Source organism: Ictidomys tridecemlineatus, chromosome 9 (assembly GCF_052094955.1).
Source record: "Ictidomys tridecemlineatus isolate mIctTri1 chromosome 9, mIctTri1.hap1, whole genome shotgun sequence".
In the NCBI taxonomy this organism is placed as follows: domain Eukaryota; kingdom Metazoa; phylum Chordata; class Mammalia; order Rodentia; family Sciuridae; genus Ictidomys; species Ictidomys tridecemlineatus.
The window spans coordinates 126,225,581-126,250,192 of NC_135485.1; the positions used below are offsets into that span (position 1 = coordinate 126,225,581).

The following is a 24,612-nucleotide window of genomic DNA, read 5'->3' on the forward strand; positions in this document are numbered from 1 at the left end:
TCTTGCTTGAGGTTAACTGCTTTAGGTGTTAATTATTGACTGCCTACTAAGTGCTAATCACTCAATGGTGTTAGTCTTTACAGCACTTATGTACAATGAGGAGAAAAATAAGTAACCAAACCATTGTGAAACAGAATGTTAAAGGATAAAGACAATCCTTTTTGACCCCTTCCCCCAGTGCTGGGGATTGAACCCAGGGCCTGTGCATGCTAAGCAAGTGCTCTACCTCTGAACTACATCCCTAGCTACTGGGAGAACATTCCTGAGAGCTATGTAAACTGGGAGTTTAAGTGTGAAAGTTATCAGAATGACCTTCTTATGGAAATAACATCTAAATTGAGACCTAAAGGATGAATTAACACAAGATAACTATTTAACTCTACTTCTCTTGCAGGTTTTCCTTCTTCATTTGGCTGCCCTCTGTCCTCATTATGTCTGTAAGCGAGAGTGTCTAGGAAGGACCTCATCTACACAAATATTCGTCCCTTTATTTCTCAAAAAATTCCCATACACCCTCAAAACATTAAATATCTAAATACATTTTAAATATCAGTTTATTATAAAAACAATGCTAAAGCAAAATGGAAAATGAAGTTAAGGCCATCAACAGAAAAGGAATGAAAATATTACCTCAATATTGAGGGGGGCAACCAATCTCTATTTCTAAAGCAACAAAGGAAGTCTTCCCCATAAGTTGAATTAACAAAATAAAAAGGTAGAATTTGATAAATCAGGAATACCTATTTCTAACATTAATAGGTATTATTTCCTTCTTTGAGGATTGAATCTGGCCATACGTTCTAGCAGTCTTAAAAATAGTTAAAACCTCTGACCCAATAACTGCATTCCCAGGAATTTAAACTAATGAAATGACTTTTTTAAAAATAACGAAAGGAAGAATGTTATCTGGGCAAACAGTTATGGCAAGAATGTTAATATAATTCTGACTTTAAAACACAGATGATTCAGCATTCAGAAAATCAGTAAATTATGGTATTATCTAGAGTGAAATAGAAAGTCATTTAAATGGAGATACAATAAAGTGCCTACAGATAAAAAATAGAAAAAATATGGAATTATTTAAAAAATAACAAGAATGGATCTACTAAATAAATAAAAATATTTTTGATATGTCAGGTGAAATAATTTACATGTTGAATTTTTGGCAATTTTTGCAAACAAATGCCAGTTTTAAACATCATGGATAATTTCATATGAATGCCTAAATTTAGAACTATCACGCACTCTGGAAATTTTTTTGTAGTCTTATTTCTCCTGTTTTACTTAGTATTCCCCCTTACCACTCACAGTATTGTTCATATTTAAAACTCTAGTATGTTGTTTCTTATTTTCCTTCATATTCTTATACACAGAGAGACATGTATAATTATACACACACACACACACATACACACACACTTATACAAACTCATGTATTTAGAATGTTTTATTCTTTCACCAAAATAAAATTTTAAAATCTCCATATCTCTATATCCTTCCATTTTTCACTAAAATTGCTCCAACTAATCTATATAACTCCAATTCACCCTCATGGTTATTTACTATGGCATGATGAAGATGCATCAAAATGTTTATATCCACAACTCTATTTGTGCATTAACATTGTTGTAGATTTTAGTCTTTATAACTAATGCTGCTATAAACAACTTCTAGGTAAATATCATTAAGTATCAGAGCTTTTTATTTAATTCTTTGATATCTTTGGTCAAAACTATATGTGTTCTTACCTTTAAAAGATCTTGATATGTTGCATTACAAGATGTTCTAATAATTCCTATTCCTACAGTAAGTCGCTTGTTTTTAAAATTTTTTGGCAGTTTCATATATATAAAGTGATTTCATTCTTAACATGTACTTATTTAAATGCAAATTGGAGCATATTTTCCTTTGTTTATTTCCTTTGTTATTGGTCCTTTGTTTATTGCCTTTTCTGTAAATTTCCTTGTTTCCTTTTTATATACACACATATAATACACACACACATAATACACACACACATGTATCATAAATTTTTGCATACAATTGGATGGATTTTTGCATAAGGATACATTTCCAAAATCAAAACTTAGAATAACCCAAACATCCCCAAATGCTCCTTTGTGCCCCTTTGCAAACAAGACACATTGCCTCTCCACCACACTCAAAGAGGGATCCACTACTCTGTCTTCTATCACCTCAAATTAACTTGGATTGTTTTCTTACTTCATGTGTATATTTTACATAGTAAGATCTTTATTGTCTACTTTTTTCCCTCAGTGGTACAGGTTGAGTCAATTTCTCCTGTATAGAGGGAACTAATACAATCTTTTAATTGCTTGCATATAAGAACATTCTACAATTTATTGTAATATTTCATTATTTTATTTGTACCTAATATAAACAAAACTAAAATTATGATTTTATATGTCTTTTGATAAATAGGTACAGTAATTGCTCTTGTGGATATACCTATTTTAAAAGTGCTGAGTCATAGAATAGGCATAGAATGAGTTTGGAATGGTTCTCTATCAAATTTTTGGAGTACTTTGAGAGAATTGGCATTAGTTTTTATTTTAAAAATAAGATAGAATTCAGTCATACAGTCCTGGCCTTTTCTTTGTTGAGAGAATTTTTACTATTATTTCAATCTTATTACTTGTTATTTCTATACCTTCAGGTCTCAATTTCAGTAGTTTATATATGTGCAGAAATTTAACCATTTCTTCTAGGTTATTCATGAGAGTTTCTAGTGATTCTTTATAATTCTGTGGTATCAGTTGAATACCTCCTTTTCACATCTAATTTTATTGATTAGGGTCTCCTCTTTCTTCCTAGGTAATTTAGCTAATGGATTGTCAATATCGTTGAACTTTTCAAAAAAGAAACTATTTGGGCTGGGGATGTGGCTCAAGCAGTACCGTGCTCGCCTGACATGCATGCGGCCCGGGTTTGATCCTCAGCGCCACATACAAACAAAGATGTTGTGTCTGCTGAAAACTAAAAATAAATATTAAAATTCCCTTCCTCCCCCCCCCTCTCTCTCTTTAAAAAAAAAACGAACTATTTTTTCATTGATCTATATAATTTTTAGTCTCTCTTTTTTTTTATTTCTAATCTGATCTTTTTCTTTAATTTTACTAATTTTTGGCTTGTTTGCTCTTGCTTTTCTAGCTCTTAAAAATAGTTAAAACCTTTGGCCCAATAACTCTTCAAGTTGTATCATTAAGTTTTTAATTTAAAAACTAATTTTTTCTCTGAAACGTATATATGTATTTTTTAAATTATCGTGAATACTAAAAATACATTGAGAATACCTTAAAGTTAAGTCCAAAACCATCTACTAAGGAAAATCACTATGAACTTCCACTCCCTTTGATTGAACCTGGGTAACAAAAGTGGGAAAAGACATGGTTTGTGATGAATCTTATAATTCAAATATTAAATGTTTTCAAGCTTTAATAAGTATATACTAATTTCAAGTGCCAAACATCAGATCAAATTTTATATTCATGAGTTTACCTTTAGTAACCATCAAAAGGAAATTTTGTTCACTGAATCCTATCTTACGTGTGAATTGTAAAATGCATTCAGAGATTAGTTAGGAAAGAAGTTTCTATTGAATATATCATGTGAAAAAAATTCTATTAATATCTCAAAACCACAGTTAAAAGGGAATATACCTAAAAAGTTGACTCTATTAATAAAATGTTTTGAAATAATATCATCCTAAAGATATAAATATATTTCTTGTATATACATGAAGATTTCTACATGAAAGAGAGCATTCAGCCCCAAATATGAAATGGCTAGCACTTGATAAAAACATTTTCAAATGCCAAATCAAGATGATTATCGCTGTATGGAGAACTTTTCAAATAAAAAGATAAAGTAAAGTAAGGGGAAAAGTTCAGTCACCTCCTTCCATGTTGTTGGGAGTCTTCCCTGCTCCAAAGACTAACTTCCCCATTCCCGAGAAGAGCCAGCCAATGGTGAGCCCTGCTGGCTCTCATGATCCTTACTCACCAATCAGACTAGCCCTGCTGACTCACATGATCCTTACCCACCAATCAGACTAGCCCTGCTGACTCACATGATCCTTACCCACCAGTCAGAAAACACCCTGTGCCAACTGTCAAACCATTAAACTGTTAAACTGTCATAAATGTCAAATCACCCCGGGGTCTATAAATATGCAGAGCTGTTCCTCAATAAAGGGGCATTTTCTCTGATAAGGAGCCTTGTTCGTTCTTTCACACGTAATGGAAGATTTGGTGAGAGTTCCTGTATAAAAGCAAAAATAGTTCAAAGAAAGCCTCAATTCACTAGAATTACTGGAATCAAGTTAATTTAAAGTTAATTAAAACTTATTGCATCCTATAAGTTTTGTATGTGGTATTTCTTCTTACATTTCTTTATTTCTTTTTTTCTTTTTTAGGGCTAGGGATAGAACTCAGGGTCCTGTGCATGCTAGGCAAGCACTCTACTATATTACATTTCTTTCAAGAAATTTTTAAATTTCATTTTGGATTTCTTCAGTCACTCAATGTTCATACAGTAACATGGCATTAAATCTTCATGAATGTGTATAGTTTCCAGAGCTTCTTTAGTTGTTAATCTCTAGTTTTATTTCACTGTAGTCAGAGAAGATAAACGGTATGATTTCAATTATTTGGAATGTGTTGGGACTTGTTTTGTGGCCTAACAAGAGTTCCATTCTATAAAATGTTCCATGTGGGGCTGGGGATGTGGCTCAAGCAGTAGCGCGCTTGCCTGGCATGCCTGTGGCCCGGGTTCGATCCTCAGCACCACATACAAGCAAAGATGTTGTGTCTGCCAAAAACTAAAGAAAATAAATATTTTTTAAAAATTCTCTCTCTCTCTCGCTCTCTCTCTCTCTCTAAAAAAATGTTCCATGTGATAAAGAAAATATTATATAAAATTATACATTCTGTAAGATAAATGTTCTGTAAATGTCTGTTAAGTTCATTGTTACATCTTCTTGTAGAACTGATCATTTCATCATTATACTATGACCTTCTTTATCTCTTTTTACAGTTTTGGCTTTAAGAATTTTTTGTCTTAAAACAATAACTACCCCTAGTCACTTTCATTTTCCATTTGCATGGAATAGTTTTTCCACCTTTCCACTTTTAGTCTGTGTTTGTCTTTACTAATAATATGCTGGCAGCATATCATTGAGTTTTTGTTTTTATACCTATTCAAATAGTCTAAATCTTTTAATTTGGGGATTTAGTTCATTCATATTCAAGATAATTTATATACATCAGGAATTTTGTCATTTTGTTCAACTTCTTTTATTTTGTTTTATATCATTTTTTTAAATTCTTCCTTTCTTGTTCCCTTTTGTGGTTTGGTAGTGTGTCATTTGTAAAGAAGGGGGGCAATGAAACACCCTGTCCCTGATTGTCCCTTTTTGCTCATAAAACCTAATCAAGTTAAGAGGACAGTGAGAATAAGTGTGGGACAGAAGGCTCAGATAAATACTATCTTGAAGAACAGTGGTTTTCCCTCATGTATTCTGAGAATTATGACAAGTTAGTATTATCTGTAGAAAACTGATTTCTTGCATGCATAGTAGGATAGCTGCTCTTTGGGATGCATCTCATACAGTGCAGATGACAGTACTATCTATGGAGAGGTATGTGCTCATCCAACCACCAGACCAGGGCAAAGCTTCATGAGGAATAGGAGGTGCTACTTTCTGACAAGGCACTGGAGTCACTACATGTAGCAAAGGTGCACCTCTGCAGCCTTTCACATCTAGACCTCCCTGACAAGTATTTGTTAATAAACTTTGTATCTCATGTCCCATCTCCAGGTGTCCTCCTTTCTCTTGACAACCCATCCTACTGCCCTAACATAACTGGACTGTAACCATTATAGCTGGCTTATTATATCAAAAAGTTTAAATTCTTTTCTATTTCTTTTTATGTATCTAATTTGCCAGTGAATTTTGTATTTTGATGTGTTGTCATGATAGTACTTATCTTTCCTTTGCTTCTGGATGAAGAATTTCCTTAAGAATTTTTTGTAAAGTTCATTTAATGGTAATGAATTCCTCAATGTTTCCCTGTCTTGAAAATTATTTCTCCTTTTTGAGGGGCATATTTGCTGGAGATAGTATAGTCAGTTGATGGCAATTTTCTTTCCAAACTTGGAATTTGTCATTTTTTTCCTCTACTCTTCTAAGGTTTCTTCTCAGAAATCTACTGTTTGTCTAAGGGGATTACCTTAAATATGATTATTCTTAGAGTTTTTAGGATTCTCTCTTTGTTTTCTAATTTTGATAGTTTGTCTATAAGATGTTGGGGTTAGGATATTTTCTGGCAATACCTGTCTGGAGTCCAAAAGGCCTCTTATACTGGGGTGTCCATATCTTTCCCAAGATTATGGAGATTTGCAACTATAATGTCATTGAATTTTTTAATGACTTTTGTTTTAATTTCTCCTTCAAATACTTCCAAATCTGTGTTCAAAAAGTCTCAAAGTTGTTCTTTATTCATTTTTTCTTTTATTTTCTTTTTCTTATCTTCTTTGATATTTTAAATTTTTGTTTGGAATATTGCAAAAGACCTGACTCAAGTTCAGATATTCCTTCTTCCAGTTGATCTAGTTTTTTTTTTTTTGGGGGGGGGGGCGTTCAGTGTTATTTCTTATTTGACTTATTATGCTCTTTATTTCATTTCCAAGATTTCCTTGCTGGACTTTTAATTCATATTGTGCATTGTCTTCCTAATTTTATTCAACTGTTTGCATTCTCTTGAATAACATTAAGCTTCATTAAAAATTATTCTTTTAAACTCTTTACCAAGCATTTTATTAATACCATTTCCTTTAGGATTTGTGGCTAGAGAATTATTGTGTTCGTTTGGAGGTGTTATTTTTCTTGTGATCTTTCATTGGTATTTGTGCATTGGGTTATCTTGACCACTTACTTTGTACAAAGTTTTCCCTTTACGCTGTGTCTTGGGTATTTGTTTGGCATGCAGTATTCACTCTGGCTCCAGCTGGGCACCATAATGTAGTTTTAAAGCTGTCATTAATGACCAGGGACACAGTGTTCATTATGGTGGAGTCAGAGAGACCCACTGTCTCTAGGGGTGACACAGGAATGGGAACTCTCTTACAGTTCCAGCAGGTATGGTGCACACAGCAGTGATGTGTGACTATGGTATGGCTGCTCTGAAAATGAGATAAGTAGCATCAGTTGGAAATTTGCTCAGACACTGCTTAAGTGAGCTCTGTTGCTGGCAAGGCCTCTATCACTACTGTGATTTGAATATCAAAAATCCTCCACAAGCTCAGGTACTGAATTTTTGGTCCCCAGTGCAGCAACATTCAGAGGTGGAATTTTTAGAAATGATTGGATCATGATTGATTAATCAATTAATCCAATGGATTACTCCATGGATGGATTCACAATTTGATGACATTATTGGGAGGTGGTAGAAACTATAGGAGGTAGGGTGTGATTGGAGGAAGTAGGCCAAGAGGGCACTGGAAGGGTACATCTTGTCCCCAACATCCTCAGGTTCTCCAGTGCCCCTTGCATGTTATCTCCCCTCCCAGGTTATGAGGTGAGCAGCTTTGCTCTCTGCCATGCCTTTCTGCCATGAGGTACTGCCTCACTACAGGTCAGAAACAATGGAGCCAGAGCTCATGGACTAAAACCTCCTAGACCATGAGCCAAGATAAATATTTCCTCCTTTAATTTGTTTATCTTAGGTATCTTATTTTTACAATGATAAAAAAGTTAACTAACACAACCACTGTCAGCCCAGCAGTGGTGGAATACCTGGAGTTCCTGCCATCGGAATAGGCAGGAGCACAGGTGCCACACACCGAATAGTGGAGGCACCAGGGGGAACTTTTCCTTCTTTTATATTCTTTTCAGGTTTTGATGTTAAGATTTAGTTGATTTCATAAAACAAGAGGTATTCCCCTTTTCTCTGATCTCAGAAATAATTTGTGTAATATTGTTTTATTTTCTTCTTAGAAGTTTGGGAGAAATTATCAGTGAGGCCATCTCCTTCTGGAGTTTTCTCTATGGGATATGTTTGAGGACTCAATTTCTTTAACAGGTAAAATATATTCCGATTTTTTTTATTAATAATTATGTCCCCCATCAGTTTTGGTAAGTGTGCTTTTCAAGATTTTCTTTTTCATTTTGTCTTAGGTATAAAGTGTATTTTTAATTATTTTAGGATATATGGTGGTAACAGAAATGTTTTATCCGAATGGTAATTTTTTTTTCTTTCTCTTATTTTTTGATCGGTCTTTCTTGGTATTGATAAAGTTTCATTAAGATGTTTAAAGATGTCACTTGTATTAGGATTTTCCAAAGAAACAGAACTTTTATAAGATATATATATAAAGAGTTATTATGAGGGATTGGATCGCACAGTTATGAATGAGGAGAAGTACTAGGATCTGCATTTGGCAATCTGGGGACCCAGGAGAATTTGTGGTATATTTCCTGTTGGAGTCTGAAGGCCTGAGAGACAGTAAAGGTAGTGGTGTAAGTTTTGTTTCAAATTTGAATTCTAAAGCAGAAAGCTGATGTCAAGTTGAAAGATAATTATGAAAAGAAAACAAAATGAATGCTCCTTTAGATAACATTTTTGTTCCAGCTTTCCATTGTGTGAGGCCCACCTACACTGGACAAGGAAATATGCTTTACTCAGGCTACCAACTCAAATATTAATCCCCTACACACAAATTACAGACACACCCAGAAAGATGTCTAATCATCTCAGGTCACCCCAGGGCACAATCAAGTTGACAAATGCACCTCAGATAGAGCACTATCTCCAGGACATATATAGAACTTAAAAACATTAACACCAGAAAAAACAAATAACCCAATCAATAAATGGGCTAAGGAACTGAACAGATACTTCACAGAAGAAGAAATACAATCGACCAACAAATATAGGAAAAAATGTTCAACATCTCTAGTAGTTAGAGAAATGCAATTCAAAACTTCTCTAACATTTAATCTCACTCCAATCAGAATGGTAATGATCAAGAACACAAGTAACAATAAGTATTTGTGAGGATGTGGGGAAAAGATACACTCATACATTGCTGGTGGGACTGCAAATTGATACAACCACTCTGCAAAGCAATATGGAGATTCCTCACAAAATTTGGAATGGCACCACCGTCTAACTCAACTATCCCACTCCTCAGTTTATATCCACAGGACTTAAAATCAGCCTATTACAGTGACACAGCCACATCAATATTTCACAGCTCAATTCACAATAGCCAAATTATAGAACAAACCTAGATGCCTTTCAACGGATGAATGGATAAAGAAAACATGGTCTACACACACAATGGGATGTTATTATTCAGCCTTAAATAAGGATGAAATTATGGTATTTGCAGGTAAATGGATGGAGCTGGAAAATATCATGCTGAGCAAAATAACCAATCCCAAAAAATCAAAGGCTGAATGTTTTTTTCTGATAAGTGGATGCTGATTTATAGTGCAGGGCAGGGAGGGTGGCTATGGAAAAATAGAAGAATTTTGGGTTGGGCAGAGGGGAGTGAGAGGAGGAAAGGGGGTGTGGGAGTGGGAAGGTTGGTGGAAAGAGAGGGACATTATTACCCTATATACATGTATGATTGCACGCACGACCTCTGTGACTCTGAATCGTGTACAGCCAGAGGATTGAGACGATGTGCTCCGTTTGTGTACAATGTGTCAAAATGCTTTCTGCTGTCATGTATAACTAATTAGAACAATTTTTTTAAGAAAAATTGCTTTTGACTTTGCCAATGTTCTTAACTGCAAACTTACTTTCTACTTTATGTTTGTCTTTATATTTATATATTCTTCCTTCTACTTCCTTTTTTTTAAATTTGCAGTTCTTTCTATCATCTCAAGATAAAAGCTTTGATGATAGATTCTCAAACTTTCTTGTTTTCTAATGTATGCTTTTAAAGCTAAAATTTCCCCTTCGAACACTACTTTACCTGTGTTTTCTGTTTAGAAATATGTTTTCATGATTAGGCTATTTAAAATATTTTAAAAATCCAATTAGGCTTTTCTATTTGACTCAATGAGTTAATGTTTTGAAATTTGAGATTTCCAAATATCTTGAGGGTTTTTTTTAGGTATATTGATCTCTTGCTTACTTCCAACCTGGTAGGAGAATATACTCTATATGCTTTCAAGTATTGACATTTTTTAAGATGTTTTCATGGTTCAAAATGTGGTCTCTGGTTCAATTTTGCAGAGCTACTTGAAAAGTACATGTATTCTTTCTTGTATCAATTAAGTAGACTTGGTGAATCATGTTGTCTAATTTTATATATCACCACAAGTTTTTTCTGCTTGTTTTATCTCCAGTCTCATTGTAGGTTGGTGAATTTCTTCTTCATATTCTATCAGGTTTTTTTTTTAATTAGAAAGTGCTATTTCTGCATACAATTTTAATATTATACCTTCTCTTTAGTACGAAATTTAATATTATGCTTTTCATATTTTACAAACAGAATTTCATGTTATTTATTTCTTTGTTCTTTAAATTTTCACTGCACTACATTCTAATATTTAAAATTTGTGTCTTATAAATAAAGTGTTATTTCTCTTAAATGTAGTCCAATAGCCTTTGTTATTTAATTATATTTGTAGACCGCTTACATTTCATGCAACTTTGGGTTTAGTTTAATAAATCTATGATTTTGCTGTTTGTTTTTATTTTCCCCATTTGTTTTTCCTTTACTTCTCCTTTCCTGCCTTATTTTAAATAATTGATTCCTTTTTAAATATTGTATTATCTTCTTTACTAGTAATTTAGTTATAACATTTTTGTATTTTTTTTCCACTGGATACCTTAGAGTTAAACTTATACATCAGCTTTTCCCAAATAATACAAGAATGTTGAAGAAATCTGACAATTTATCCTCTCCCATCTTTTGTTCTTTGGTTGTGATATATTTTATTTCTAGATATCCTATAAACCTCACAGGATACAAATTTTTTATTTTAAGATTTTTTTAATATGTTTCATTTTCTTTTTTACCTTTACCTTTCTAAATCTCTTCATTCTGCCATATGCTTCTTTGCTTCCCTTGGGATTACTTTTATTTGACATGAATGATTCCATTTACTATTTTAAAATCTGCTTTGTAAAAAAAAATCTCAGTTCTTAGTAAGATAATGTTTTCATTTTTCTTAATTTAAGAAGGTTATTTTTATTAAATGTAGAATTCTCAGTGGACAGATTTTTTTTTCTTTTACCACTTTAAAAGAATGTCATTTTATTGCTTTGTGCCTTGTACAGTTTCTGTTCAAAACCCAGATATAAGTTATATTTTCTTCTAAGAAAATTTTCAGGGTTGGGGGTATAACTCAGTGGCAGACCTAACATGCACAAGACCCTACCTAAGTGTAATCCTAGCAACACATACAAGCAAATTTTCCCTCTCTAGCTGATTGTAAGACTGTTTTAACCCATTATCTTTGGAGTCTAGCAGTGTAAACAAATATAATATGCTTTGTCATTTATTTCTTGGTTCTTGGTTCCATACCCTTATTTTGATTTCTTTTGTATTTATTCTGCTTAAGGTTGATTTAGGTCCTCTAATCTATGAGTTGAAGTCTTTCATCAAGTCTGAAAAATTCTTCATTGTTCAGTCCCAAATGTTGGTTCTGAATCATTCTTTTATTTCTCTCTTTCTCTCTTTCTTTCTTTCTATGACAATATTTACATGAATATTAGACCATTTGAATAAATCCCACATGTTTCTTATTCTCTGTTCTGTTTCTTTTCATCTATTTTTTCATATTTCAGTTTGACCATTCTCTGAGTTTTCTGTTTCCAACCTGTGGTTAACCCAATAAAATGACTCCTTATTTTTAGATATCACATTTTTCAGTTCTTGAATGTTCTTCACTTCATTCTTTTCATCATCTCCATTTTACTGGTAAAATTTCTACCTTCTCATTCTTTTCTATATCTCTATTTTTTGCTTTTCTTTTTTTAATTTTTATTTTATTTTTTAACTTTTTTTTTAATTTCTCACAAAATGACAATAGTGGAATGCATTACAATTATAATTATCCATTCACAATACCATTTTTTGTAATACTGTATATAAAGTATGTTCACTCCAAATTATGCCACTATACATGAGCTCTATTATTATTATTATTATTATTATTACATTATAATTCTTTTTTTAAAGAGAGAGAGGAGAGAGAGAGAATTTTTTAATATTTATTTTTCATTTTTTGGTGAACACAACATCTTTTATTTATTTTTTTATGTGGTGCTAAGGATCAAACCCAGCACCCCACACATGCCAGGCGAGCGCCTTACCACTTGAGCCATCCCCAGCCCGCATTATAATTCTTTATACACCTTTATACCACAATTTATCATATCTCTGATTGTATATAAGGTATGTTGACACCAGATTCACATCTTCATACATGTATTTTGTATAATGATGAGGGTCTCCTTCTCAAATAGCATTTTTTCCCTTGACTGATGAGCACAGTGTCTGAATCATCATTTTCCCACCAGTTTCAACTAATATTTTTGTTATATATTAAATATTCACATATAACTTAACATATCTGGATTCCATTCTTCTATTCATATACCAGTGTATATTTCTTTGATTAAAATGACTTTATAGTATGTTCTTGTCATCTCATGAAGCCAATTCTGTATTAGTACTCTCCTTATTTGTATGATTCCTGAAAAATACTATTTATTTTTCCATAAAATTATAATATTTTAAATTTAATTCTCCAACTTTCTGGGTTACTTTGTTTATAATATTTCTTGAAAATAGCATGTAATAATTGAACTCAATTTATACCCAGTATAATATTATTATATATTTTAATAATTTTACATTTATTTTTTTATTATTTTTCATTTTTATCTACTTTCTCTTCTTTTCATTTCCCCCTTCCTAATCTCAAATATTTTCATACTCTTGTATCCTATTAATAATGAACTTTCTTTTCCTTGTCCTCATTATCAGATTTATATAATCTAATATTATGAGAAAGTAAGTTACTGTTTCTTATTAAATTAATTCCTCCTCTACTACTTCTTGTGCTGTTAAGCTGAGACTCCCTCCTCAATTTCCTAGTTTGCAAAGAATTTGCATATTTTTATTTAAATTTATTTAAATAAATGTATTTAAATACAATTTAAATATTTTTAATTTAATATATAATTTAAATATTTTAAATTTATTTAAATATAATTTTAAAATAATTTGTATTATTATTTAAATTTCCTTTCAGAATGCCAACTAATGAATCATTATCTATTTAGATATACATAGGTATTTGTCAGCTTTCTTTCATTATAACAAAATGCCTGAGAAAATAGGAGGAGGGGAAGTTATTTTGGCTCACAGTTTCAGAGATTTCAGCCCATGGTCACTTGGCTCTATTGTTTCTGGGCCTGTGGCAAAGAAGAACATCATGGAGGAAAGCACATGGTACAGTAAACATGTTCACCTCCTGGTGGCCAGGAAGCAAGCAGGGGGTGAAAAGAGGAAAGGAACAGGGACAAGATAGACATTCCAGGACATGCCCCTGAAGTCTTACTTCTTCCAAATAGGTCCTAACTCCTGACATTGCCACCACCTCCCAGTAGTCCATTCAGTTATAAGTTCATGAATGAAATAATCCATTTGTAAGGTTGGAGCCCTCATGATACGATCACCTCCCAATGACCCCATCCCTGAAAATTGCTGCACTGGGGACTAAACTTTCAATATATGATCTTTGGAGAAATATTTAAGAGCCAAACTGGAACATTATATATATTTATATAACAGGATTCAATGCTCACTACTATTTCCTTTCATCATCATTATTCCATATTTGAGTCTTTTTAAAGATTTTCTTACGTCCTTAGAGTCCTCATATATGGTATTTATGTGGAAAACTTTTTAATTGTTTGGTCATCTTCAAATATTTTTCTCTTCTCTAACAGATGAATGATACCTAAGTTGGATACAGGACTTTGGTGTTACAACTTTTTTTAATCCATAGATTTTTATTCCACTCTCTCTTCTGACTTCTAGTGTTACAGATAGATGACTAACAATATTCCAATTTATTTTCTCTTGTAGAAAACGTATGATTTTGTTTGAGAATTTGTAACATTTTATTAGTTAGCCTTGCATTACTGTAATGAAGTACCTAAGGCAGTTAACTTATAAAGCGAAGTGATTTACTTAGTTCATGGTTTTGGAGGTTCCAGTCCAAAATCAGGTTCTCCCGTTGATTTTTTCCTCTCCTAAGGGAACCAGATGATAATGACAGGGATGCATAGTTGGAAAGACCACTCACATTATGAACCAGAAGCAGAGAGAGAAATATGACAGGTTGGGGTCCCAAAGGCCCTTCTGGGGCACACACCAAGACCCAAGGATGACTCTCTAGTCTATCTTTTAAAGACTTAGAGCAGTTTGCAATACTTGCCACTCAAGGGACAAACCCTCTAATACATAGACCTTTGGGGAATGGTATACATATTCAAACCATCACTATTATGATTTAGAAATGAAGTTTCCTCCAAAAGTTCATGTGTGAGAATGCACGAAGGTTTAGAGGTAAAAAGATTGGGTTGTGAGAGCCTTAAGCCCATCCATGCGTTACTCCTCTGTTAGGGATTAACTGGGTGGTAATTGTAGGCAGGTAAGGTGTGACTGGAGAAGGTGGGTCACTATAGGTGTGCCTTTGGGGTTTGTGTTTTGTCCATGGTGAAGGAGCTCTCTCTCTCTTTCTGCTTCCTGGTGCCATTTCCTGAGCTGCTTTTCTCTTCCACACCCTTCTTCCATGATATTCTGCCTCACCTTCAGCCCAGAACAATGGAGTTGGTCATCTATGGACTGACACCTCTGAAACCGTAAGCCCCCACATAAACTTTTTTTCCTCTAACTGTTCTCAAGTCTTTTGGTGGCAGCAGGAAAAAAAAAAGTTTATTAAAATAATACCACATCTGTAAAATTAGGTTTCAGGAAGTTTATTTTAAAATATGACTATATGTGTGTATTTTTTCTTTACAATGGCATTAATACCTCATTAAAATTTTTCTCCAAAATAGGAAAAAATTGTATGATTTATTTAATTATTGTGTGTTTATATATGTGCCATAGCACTCTGAAATTCCTGTTTTCAATAAGTCTTTTCAGGTTATGTTACAATTCTTTTGTCCTTTCTCATAAATTTCAATTCTTCGTATTTTTAAAATATTTCATACAATTAGTCTTCCAAACCATTAACTTGTATCTGACCAATGACCATCACTCATAGAGGCTCTTTATCCAGTTGAGCAAGTTATCTTCTCCTTTTTTCTTTTCATGAATGGGTGTCAAACTTTTGTCAATTTTTTTTTTATCTGTTGATATTATCATATGACCTTTCCTTTTATACTCTTCTAATATTAGAAAACACATTGATTTTCAAATGTTAGATGCACTTTACCTTTCTGAGAATAAACATTTAATAATGACATATTATTCATTTTCCATACTCCTGGCTGCATTTCTTAATATTTTTAAGAATTTTTGCATCTATTTTCAAGAGGGATATTTGTCTATACTTTTCTCTCTTTATAATATCATTTCTACTTTTGGTATCAGGATAATAAGGTCCTCTTTTTAAAACAAATTGGAAATTATTCCATACTCTCTAATTTATGAAAGAGGTTTTTTTTTGGCATTGTTATTTTTTCTTCCTGAAGTGTTTCATCAAATTAATCAGTGAAACCACCTATTTGTAAATTGAAGAAGTGGAGTGGTAATTAAATAAATTATCAAGTGAATTCAATTGTTAAAGAGACATAAAGATGCTCAGATTTTCCATTTTGTTGACTAAAATTAGCCTAAATTTTATTATAATAATCCCACATTATCCTTTTAATGTCTACAGAATCTGTAATGGTTTCTCCTCTTGCATTCCAAATATTAGTTGTTGTATCTTCTGCCTCTTTTACTTGATCTGTTTGGCTAGTTTTTCAATTTTGTTGATTATGGATACCTAGAGTTGATGTCATTCTTTTCTTTATGATTTGTCCATTTTTTTTCATTGTTTCCCAATCCCTTTTCCTTCTCCTGTCTGAATTATTTCTATTGCCATACATTCCAGTTCCCTGAACTTTTCTTCTATAGAGTTTACTCTGCTGTTAATTCCTTGAAGTCAGTTTTTCATTTCAGATATTGTATATTTTACTTTTCAAAGTACTACTTGACATTTTTATGCCTTGTAATTCTCTCCTCTGTGTATTCATGGTTTCCTTTAAATTTTATAGATGTTTTAATGTCTGCAACTGATATGTCCGTCCTCATTTTCAAGTTATTTTTGTATTGATTTTGCTGTTTGTTATAAGTGCATATTTTACCTTCTCATAATCAATAACTTTATTTGGTGCTAACTATTATGAAGTTTACATAGACAAAGACTGAATTGTATTTTCTTCCTTTAAAGAGTGGTGGACTTTGTTCTGACACATACTTAAATTACTACGTCACTGACACATGTGATCCTTTGAAAGATTTTTTTTAATTACACATAACACTACAGTGATCTTGACATTTCATACATTTGAATCAAATGGGGTATAATTTTTCATTTTTCTGATTGTACAGGTTGCAGAATCACCTTGGTCTTACAGTCACCTATATACCTACAGCCATAAGATTGTTTTAAAACTCTCTTAGGATGGATTTAGAGCAGTCTGTGTATGGGAGCTGGGTTATATGAATACTAAGACATGACTACTCTGAGACTACCACCAGGTGCCCTGAGTTTTCAGCAAGGGCACTCTGGTCTAGTTAGTCAGAACTCAAATATCTTCCCAATCTATATCAGCTCCCAAAATTACCATGGAGTCTCATTGTAGTAATGCAACAGTTTCACGGAGACTCCTTGTGAATGTCTGGAGCTCTTTTCCGCATAGGTCTCTCTTCCCTGGTATTCTGGCGAAATTTTTAGCAGCCTTGATTGCTTCACATTGTGATTCCTGTTTTCTCTATACAGCGAAAGGACTGAGCGATGCTGGGAAGTTCCATCCTGCACTGTGCTCTGGAATGTCTGCAAGCAAGGAACCAATAGGATCACATGGCTCATCTCATTTGTTTGCCTTCCCTCTCCTGGGGTCACTGTCCTCCACTTTCCGTGGTCCACTGTCAAAATTACTAAATTATTCCTGGCTGCAAACGTTCTATTTACTGACTTATTTCATTGGAAATATAATGTTTGGGGCTTATGTTCTATGTTTAGATCACTTTGGGGGTAGGCAGCTCAATTCTAATTTCTTCCGGTATGATGACTATTTTCTGTTCACATTCTCGTCTGTTTATTTCAATAGCACACTAGGCATGCAGTCTATTTTTTTTAACATAATTTTCCACAGGCTTTCAGGCCCACTAAGATGGTGGTGATAGTGGTGGTGATTTTGTGTGCTTTGGGATTTGGTTTTGTTTATGACTCTCTGAGGCTCATAGCTGTTGGATTGCACTAAGAGAAAGCATTTCCCAAAAAGGAGGCAAGTGAAGCAGCATCCCTGGAGGTGGCCTCCAGATCTATGCTGAGAAACCCACAAGAAGCCTCCTTTATGTCAGACTCACCCAAGCTCAGGGCTGGGATGACTCAACACTTCTCCTTTGGAGACCAAGGAGACCAGTCATATTCATGACATACAGGCCATAAATGTTACCTCCATCCCATAACCCTCACAGCACAACGCTGGTAGATTTTACAATCACAATCCTTACCCGAGTGCTCCCACACAGATCCTCAAGTGCTCAATGAGCTCACTGGAGAAAAAAATCCCACACTAGTGTTCTCTGCCAGTGCTCCAACAAAACCAAAGGCCTCATGAACTAGAAACCTGTAGGACTCCGTAGAGACTTAGCTGAGAAGATATAGCTAAATCAAACTTGGATAAGGAAGAAAAGATAGTATTTCTCTTGCCATTATGCAACATAAATTTTAAGACATTTCCTTTGGTGCTTCCTATGTATCTCCCACTGAATATCCTCGTCAAAGAGAGAAAAGCTAAGTTCATAAAAGTAACCCATGTCCTAGGTTAATCATTTATTCCTCATTGAAAGATATTTGCATTTCAACCACAACCTTTATAAACAGGGACTTAATCTAAATTTATTTGTATATGAGTAGAACTTTTAAATACCATGACAAGCTAGACAAGGCCACATTTTCTTTGTGAATCCAATTCACAAGGGGAATGGTACATCAAAAAATATGAACACCCTCAGCAGATATTACCAGTAATTTCACCAATAGCAGTGTATAAAACAGGTATTACTTCTCACCAAACCCTTGGCTGCATAAGATATTCAAAATCATAAAAGTCTGGTAAGTATAAAGTATTAATTCATTTTGACTCTATTTATTATTATTATTTTTAGTGCATGGTAGTTGCACATAGCAGTGGGGTTCACTTTGACAAATTTGTAAATGCATATGACATAGTTTTCTCCATTTCCATCCCCAGTACTACTTCTCTTCCCTCCCTTGCCCCCTCCCCAAATTCTTTTTCTCTACTCTATTGGTCTCCCTTCTATTTGTTTATTTATTTTAAATTCATGCATTAGAGTCATACATAAAATTGGAATGCATGGTTATATATTCAGACATGCTCAAGGCATAATCTGGTCAATTTTATTTCCCAGAACTTCCCTTTGGTCTCCCCTCTTCCCTCACCCTTTGTCCACTGCTTCTACTCTACTGCTCACCCTTCTATTTTCATGATAATAGATATTCATTATATTTGCCTTTTGGGTAACAATTTCTGTAAGATGATTACTTATATTTTTTATATCATACTAGATTTTTCCTTACCTACTAATAAATATCCTTTGAATAGTCTGGGATGGAGCTTCTTATAAAATAATGGTAATACCTTCTTCCAAATCTTTAACTTGACTTTTAGATTACAGTTTTTAAAGTCAGAATTGTCAAGTTTGTCACTCTTTCCCTTAAAGTTGGTGCCTTTTATTCTTTTTTTTCCCCCTTGTTTCAAAAGGCTTTTCTTTGTCTGAAATCATGATGTAATTGTCCTGTGTTTTCTTGCAAAATGGTTTTAGTTTTGTTCTTCACATTTAAGATCTTTCCATCTGGAATTTGTTTTTGTGAGATAGAAATATAACCTAGGGAAATAATTATTATTTTCCCTAAAGCAAGCCAATTTTTACAGTTCTGTTTATTAAATATTTTTCTCCCTAATTCTCCTCTAACCAGTAATGTTGCCACTGTTTTATACCAAATCCCCCAATATGGCTCTATTTCCCCGTTCTTTTGTCTGTTTGTTCATCCAGGAGATCAATGTTTTGTTGTAAGAGGAGTTTGGAGAAGCTCATTTATGACTGTCCTCTACCATGGAACTATGCTCCATGTTTTATTCAGCTTCTTTGTAACTGTGACCAAAAGACCTGACAAGAACAATTGTAGAAGGAAAAGTTTATTTGGGCTCATGGTTTCAGAGGCCCTGTCCATAGATGGCCAATTCTATTGCTTTGGGCCCAAGGTGAGGCAGAACATCATGGTGGAAGGTTGTGGAGGAAGAAAGCAGCTCAGGACATTAGCAACAGGGAAGTAGAAAGAGCTCCACTCCCCAAGGACAAACTATAAGCCCCAAAGCACACTATCAGTGACCTTCCAACCAACCCTGCCTGACTACACTTACCACCCAGTTAATCCCTATCGGTGGATTAATGCACTGACTAGGTTAGGTCTCTCATAACCCAATCATTTTACCTCTAAACTCTCTAACATTTCTCACACATGAGCTTTAGAGGGATACCACATGTCTAATGGCAAAATCATGTTGGAAACACTTAACCATCAGAGTCAGGGGGGATGTAATTGACATCATGCAACAAGACCCAAGGATTTAGTGTGCTTGACACAGGGATCGCCAGCGATGGCCAATAGAACATGATGTCTGTAAAGATATAAGAACAGCAGACTAAAGTGTTGGTGATGAAAGAAGAAAGGAAGGAAGGATGAAAGGAGGGAAGGAAGGAAGGAAGGAGAGAGGAAGTGGGGGAGGAAGGAAGGAGGGAGGGAGGGAGGGAGGGAAAGAAGGAAGGAAGGGTGAGCAGAAAATTGTCACTTTCATCCAGCTCCCAAATCTACCTCTATCAACATTGTTGATTAGATCCCCTTGGAGAATGATCCTGAACAGGCCTCTATAGAAATATATATTAAATATTCTTTCTTGCTCAAAGACACCTGAAGTCATTTGCCAGGATAAAGGCCTTTAGGGAACAAGTAATACCCCAACTTTCCAAAGTGACACAAAATAACTCCTATCTCATACCTCCAGTCTGAATGGAGGGTTTAGGGAAACCAGGTAATCAATAGAGTCATGGTACAGGATCATCTGATTACAAAAAAGGTGGGGGTTATTTTCTAGTTCTTGGAACACAATATGATTATTTCCTCAGATTCTAAATGTAAGCGATGCAGACATATGTATTAGTTTGCATTGGGGGACTGAACCACAAAATGCATTTAATAAGGATTTTCCATTCCATTCCTCAGAGTCCATTTTTCTAGACATGAATTGTATCTAGAGCTTTGTAATAAATTGTTCTGATGTTTTCTTTTTTCCTTTCATTTTGCAGATGTTAAGCACATGGAGCTCAGATGTGAATTTTCCTTCCTTTGACATACAATAATATTGAAACATTTTGATCAGAACAAAAATGTTTGTATGTTTTCATTTCTTAACATGAGGGCATTATAAACTCTTCAGCTCTTTGAGGATCTTCTGCACAATGAAATGCTGTAGGTTTAGAGATTGCTAGTTGATTTCGACATGCAATTGAAGCTATCATGACTACTTTATTCAGACTTTGATATTTCTGCTACTGCATTTTACAATCTTTTCAAATCTCAGTGCTGAAAGATAATGAAAACCTTTTAGCAAAATATTCTTAAACTTCTCTGTGCCTAATTTCATCACAATAACCTGCTTGTTCAATTCTATAGAACTCAGGCTTCCTGTACATCCCCGAATGCACCATTTTCATTTTCAGCAGCAATTTTATTAACCTGTCAGGCGTAGTGAAACAGACACCAGGGAACATTTGAGTATTCATAATGCTCTTTTGCAAGTATTCTCCTCTCCAGCCCACAAGCAGATGTGGCCCTACAACATCCTACGGACTGGTCTGAAAAATTTCTCCTTAGTGAATTGGTTACCAATACTAACACTAGCATAGAAAAAAATATGTTTATGTTTTCCACAATGTGTTTATCTAGTTATTTCCCATTTTCACGTTTATAAGGATAATTTATCTTCTTACCTAGGTGACACCTTTGGATTTGAGAAAATTAGAGTGGTGCATAATGAAAATGCATCCTCATAGGCCAACCACTATTAGCTAGTTATGTACAGGTTATTTGAGATGATGACTAAGAAGAAACCAAGAGTAGATTCTACTACTTCACCATTTTTCTTAGATTCATCATATTTATTAATAGCTATTAGTGTAGCAAAAAAAAGTGTCCCCAAAAATAGAAACATCATCCCTGGGAAATCAGAGTAATATGCTGAAATAAGCACACACTTTTTTATTATCTTTGACTTCAGACTTCAACAGCTCACTTGCTAGTTTTGACCGAGAGCAAATCATTGAGTCCCAGGGTCATCATATGTAAACTGTGAATAGTTTATACATGAATCAGAAGATTTTTCTGAAAATAAAGTCATGAAATACATCTAGCACAATATCTAGTACATCATAAGAGTTTGCTGAATGTTAGTTTTTAGAAAAAAGTTCTCTTTTTGTTTATTTGTTTGCTTTGGGCCCTGGTGATTGAACCCAGGGGCACTCTACCACTAAGCTGCATCCCCAACCTTTTTATATTTTTATTTTAAGACAGAGCCTCGCCAAGTTTCTGAGGCTAGACTCAGACTTGGGATCCTCCTGCTTCAGCCCCCCAAGGCTGAAGGCATGCACCACTGCATTTGGCAAGACAGTTTTCATAGGGGAAAATAATTGCCCAGATTCCAACGTTAGACAAGATGATTTCTCAGATTCCCTCCAGTTTTGTTTCTGATTGTCTAGTTCCAAATGAGGGCAGAAGAATCAAGGAAGCAATTCCCATGTGGCTCTCCTGCAGAAGTTCCAATAACACCAAACATCCCATCCGCATCACGCTGCCTTCACATATTGTCAGCTGCAGCTGTGAAAGTCATTTTCCCACAGAGTCCTCACTATGTCACTGGGACAAGAATAAGTTTTTAGTTAAGAAGACAAATTTTTCTGGTTGGAATTACAGTGTCTAAATTCAAATTTCACTCTTAGGATACATGCCTTATCAAGCATAGCTAAAAAAATCAAACACAGTCTGATCAAACCCGTGTATCTCCTACCCTCAGGGAGACTATTAACTTCATAAATCCCACTTTTTATATCTTCAAAGTCAAGATTAACAATAAAATTCAGCCAGACTCAGTGGTCAGTACTGGTAATCCTTGCTACGCAAGAGGCGGAGGCATGAAGATCACATGTTTGATTCAGCCTGGGAAACATAGTGAGAGCTGTCTCAAAATAGAAAATAATTAACTAAATTAAATAAATGCACACTCATGGGAGGTAGTGATGGTAAAAAAAATGATAAGACAATAATCTGTAGGCCTTCTCCTGATGGAAAGATTTAATTTTAGTTTCTCTTTGAAATTATAATTATTTTGTTAAATCCTATTCTGTTTTCCTTATATCATGTGTGTGGTGTGTGTTTGAAGATACAGCATTAAAAAATAAGGTTAGTATAGCCATTATATACTTCGTGAGATTTCTTGATGTTTTATTGTGTAGCTTCTTAGTGATATTAGGATATATAAGATCATTGCTTTTAGTGCTTTATTAAGTTGGTTTGATTAATCCCACCAGTACCAGCTTTGTGGACTTCACAAGTACTTACCATAGCTGGGCACCATGGTGCAGTCATCCCAGCAACTTGGGAGGCTGAGGCAGGAGGATGGCAAGTTTGAAGCCAGCCTCAGCAACTTAGCAAGCCCCTGTCTCAAAATAAAAAAGGATGGGGACATTGTTTATTGGTAAAGTACCCCTGGGTCCAATCCCCAGTACCAAAATTTTTTTTAAAAAAAGAAAATATTTAACTTGTCCGACCCTCAATGTCCCATTGTGTACAAATCATATGAAATTCATTCCAAAAAAAAAATAAAATGAGGCTTCAAAATGTGAAGTAAGTTATTTCTTGCTTCCCACTGATATTTTCCCTCTATGTTGCTTCATCAGGAGACTCCAACAATATTTAGTAAATAATATTCTCTCATCCCCTTCATTTAGTTTTATAATTTTCTCCTCATTGCTTCCATCCCTGATACAAGCAAAAAGCAGTATCAGTGAAAGGTTAATGAAGACTATGAACTGTTGTTGCAGAGACTGAAGAGACATGAAAATTCTGAATTGCATCCTGAAATTTAATAACCATTAGTGAAATAGTTGGTGAAATGTAAATAAAAGCTGTAGCTGCAATAATGGTATCAAGGTTAATTTCTTGGTTGTGGTTGTAATGTGCTCATGTAAGATAACGTATTTGTTTTTAACAAATGCACATTAAAATATTTAGAACTAAAGCATTTTCATATGCACAGCTTACTCTCCAATGGCTCCAAGAACGCATGTGTGTGGGTGCTTACACCTATATACGTGTGTACCTGAGTATGTATGCATATTCACAGAAAGAAAGCCCAACTTACAAAGGGTCGACTTCAAATTTTTCTATAATGATGATGCAAAAACTAAACTCATGCAGTAAAAAAAAAAATGCGCTTCAAATTTCTAATTTTAATCTTTCCTCAGTCTAGCAATATGTGGTCATATCCCAGCCCATCAGGCCACCACCAGGGGAGACAACCGAACTCGGCAGTGCACCATGATGCTGGCAGCTTTTGGATACAGGTATTCTATAAATTAGATGAGATATTCAACACTTCATTGTGAAATGGGCTTTATGTTAGGTGATTTTGTCCAACTATAGCCTAATGTATGCATTCTGACCATATTTATGGTAGGCTAGACTAAGGTAGGAGGTTTGATAGGAAAAGTATATTAAATGCATTTTTGATTGGAGATATTTTCTACTTATTATAGATATACTAGGACGTAAGTCCATCATTAAATTGAAGAACATTTTATAAATACACGCATACATATATTCAGAGAGACCATATTTGCAAATTCACTTTCTCACTAAAATTAATTTGTAACACAAAATCATTTCTTGTGGAACTTCTGCAGTCATCTGTAGACATGCACAGATTGCTGAAAGTGTTCCAAATATGCACAATTCCCTCTGAGGTTGTACAAGCCACCCCTCTGTTTCAGTTCTCTTGATGCAAATAATGTCCTTGTCATATTATTTGGTGCCACATTTTCACATTTTTGTGCTTTTTATTGATAATTTTACTATTTAAAAGGTTCCCCAAACACAGTGCTGATGTGCTGCCCTCGGGTTACTAAGTTCAGGGCTGTAATGTGACTTATGGAGAAAATAAATGTATTAGAGAGTCTTTGTCCAGGCATGAGCTACAGTGC

General features: G+C 34.3%; 1 long non-coding RNA gene across 4 annotated transcripts in view; it reads right to left on the bottom strand.

Moving 5' to 3' along the window:
- Nucleotides 1–24,612, bottom strand: part of LOC110598390 (uncharacterized) — a 173,148-nt gene that overhangs the window by 24,728 nt on the left and 123,808 nt on the right. For 3 of the 4 annotated variants that reach the window (XR_013426132.1, XR_013426135.1, XR_013426134.1), the window contains one exon: nucleotides 22,973–23,073. This is a non-coding gene — a long non-coding RNA (uncharacterized LOC110598390). The remainder of the gene's footprint in view (nucleotides 1–22,972; nucleotides 23,074–24,612) is intronic. The other variant, XR_013426133.1, reaches the window with a different exon arrangement.